The sequence below is a fragment of the Bison bison genome, unplaced genomic scaffold, assembly GCF_000754665.1.
Source record: "Bison bison bison isolate TAMUID 2011002044 unplaced genomic scaffold, Bison_UMD1.0 scf7180017864204, whole genome shotgun sequence".
Lineage (NCBI taxonomy): Eukaryota > Metazoa > Chordata > Mammalia > Artiodactyla > Bovidae > Bison > Bison bison.
The window spans coordinates 300320-303283 of record NW_011494776.1 but is presented as its reverse complement, the minus strand read 5'-3'; the positions used below and the strand labels follow the sequence as shown (position 1 = coordinate 303283).

The following is a 2964-nucleotide window of genomic DNA, read 5'->3' as shown; positions in this document are numbered from 1 at the left end:
GCAGCAAGACTTAGACAAGGGAGGAGGAGGCATAATGTGGTAAGGGAAGAAAGGTGTGCAGGGCAAGAAGGCACAAGAAAAACAGCAAGAACCTGAACCTGTCCCTTCTTCCCAAGTCCAACTGCCCAGGTATAATTCAGGGAGTCATCATTTGGAATATTTTCCCTTATGCTACTTACTGTTTGTCCTCTAAACCCATCCTTGGTCCTTCTTTACCCTTCCCTGGACTTTGGACAGCTAATCTCCACAGCCTATAGCACCCAAGTCTTCTGCATTTCTTGTGGTTGGCCAATGCTCTGGGTGGAAGTGGGAGGATGAGAGGAGAAAGAGGCCAGGGTATTTCTTCATTATTCTTTCCCTGCTTTGGTGGGATTCTGACAATGACCTATGACCAAACTCCTGCAAGCAGCCCTTCACTTCTTTAGCTTCAGTAGAGCTTTCAGACTAGAGAAAGTCAGAGTTCCTTTAAATCTGGCCATACCTTGGGACCTCCCCTGGTGGTCTAGTGGTTAAGATTCTGTGTTTCCACTGCAGGGGGTGTACGTTTGATCCCTGGTCAGGGAACTAAGATCCCCTTGTACCGTGCTGCTGCTGCTGCTAAGTCGCTTCAGTTGTGTCCAACTCTGTGCAACCCCATGGATGGCAGCCCACCCAGCTCTGCTGTCCCTGGGATTCTCCAGGCAAGAACACTGTAGTGGGTTGCCATTTCCTTCTCAAATGCATGAAAGTGAAAAGTGAAAGTGAAGTCGTTCAGTCGTGTCTGACTCTTCGTGACCCCATGGACTGCAGCCCACCAGGCTCCTCTGTCCATGGGATTTTCCAGGCAAGAGTACTGGAGTGGGGTGCCATTGCTTTCTCTGCTCGTACCATGTGGTAAGGCCAAAAGATATATATGTAGGTGTGTGTGTGTGTGTGTGTGTCTGTGTGCACTTAGTCGCTCAGTCATGTCTGACTCTTTGTGACCCCATGGACTGTGGCCCACCAGGCTCCTTTGTCCATGGAAGTTTCCATGCCAGAATAGTGGAGTGGGTTGCCATTCCCTTCTCCAGGGAATACACACACACATATATCTTCAGAATATATATATATATATCTTCAGAAATATTTAAAATCCCTGGATTATTAGAATTCCTTATCTTTTCTAGTCCTGTTGGAGTTGGGGAACTAGGAAACAACTCGTTAGATGGTTATTAGAGGAGGTAAATTTACTTTTGATTTATCACAGTGGTTAAGTATACTCTGTTGCCAGACTGCCAAGATGCAACTCCTGGCTCTGCCACTTACCAACTGTGTGACCTGAGGCAGGTGGCTTAATTTTCTGTGCCTTACTCTTCCCATCTCCAGAATGGGAATGACAGGGCTGCTGTAAGTTATTAAGTGAGGATGTGTGGGAAGTACTTAAAATGATGCCTGGCAACAGAGTAAGTGCCATAAAGAGCTTGCTATTTTTATATTCAATCAACAAATATTTCTTGAGCACCTATTGTATGTCAAGCACTAAGACTGCGATGATGGACTAAAGTAACAACAGCAAAAAAATCTCTGCTGTCAGAGATTTAACCTAGTGGGAGCAGACTATGATAACAGAACACACACACACATTGCCATGCTCTCTTCCTGGGGATCTTCCTGACCCAGGGATGGAAAACATGTCTCCTGCAGCTCCTGCACTGCAGGTTGATCCTTTACCAATGAGGCACTGGGGAAGCACCACATACATCGCTCCCCCGCACCCCACATATATGTCCAGTGAATAACTGTTATGAAGAAGATAAATAAGAGAAGGTGCAAGTTGCTGGGAGTGGTTCAATTATACACAGGCTGGCCAGGGACAGCCTTTTTGCTACGGTGACTGTGGGGGAACGAGACCTGAAGGCACTGAAGGAGAAAGCCATGTGTTGAAATGAGCAAAAAGTCTTCCAGGCAAAAGGAACAGCATGTCCATAGTCCAGGAAGCAGGATGATGCTACGTGAGGTGGCTGGAGCAGCGAGCCAGGGGCAGGGTTTTAGGACAAAACGTTAGAGAGGAAATCAGGGGCAGTCATGTTGGAACTCAGGGAATGGCTAGGGTTTAGGATTTTTTAAAAATATATATCTATTATTTATTCGGCTGTGCCAGGTCTTAATTGCAGCACTGGGGATCTTGCAGCATTTGATCACCAAGGAAGTCCCAGGATTTGGGGTTTTATCCTGACTGATATGGAAGGCCATTGAAGGGGTCTGACTTATTAAAGGCCCACACTCACTGCTGGGAAGAAGGATGGAAGCAGAGTTAGCAGGTAGGCACTACAATGATAGGAGAGATGATGGTGGCTTGGATTAGGGTATGGTGGAAGTGGTGAGCAACTGTTCGTGTTGTAGACATGTATTAAGAGTAGACCCAACAGGATCATTGATGAATTATATGTGATATGTAAGAATAACTCCGAGGCTTAGAGAAAACTGGAAGAATGGACCTACCATTTACTTGGATGGGGAAGATGGTGTAAATCTGAGGCTTGGTCTTAGACAGACTAGGTAATGAAATGTCTATCAAGTCACCTAGTAAGTACAGACGTCCAGCAGGCAGCTAGATGAACAACTACGGTGTTTATAAGAGATCTGGCTGAAGATGTAATTTAGGGACTACTGAGCATTTCTCTAAAAGCACGTTTGTTTAGTCAGTGAGGGAGTGAGTTAATTCGGGAACAGGCCTCATTGAGTTTAGAGGTCTGGGTCTCAGCGACGCATGGGTGGACAGCTACCGGAGTGATGTCACAAATAAGTGATTTGTCCAGTTATTTTCGTAGACGAGGTTTCAGTACCAGAAACACCTTGAACAGGATTTTCTGACTCAAGGTTTTAGTGAATATCACTGTAAGAACGTAGAATGACACGAGCTTCCTTTTTCCCTTGCAGTTTTTTTCTTTTTATTTTGACTATTAACTTACTTAGACAGTTTCCCCTGGCCCCCACCCTAACGAC

General features: G+C 45.6%; 1 protein-coding gene across 1 annotated transcript in view; it reads right to left on the bottom strand.

Moving 5' to 3' along the window:
* Positions 1-2964, bottom strand: part of RWDD2B (RWD domain containing 2B) — a 14220-nt gene that overhangs the window by 10235 nt on the left and 1021 nt on the right. The gene's annotated exons all lie outside the window — the stretch shown is intronic.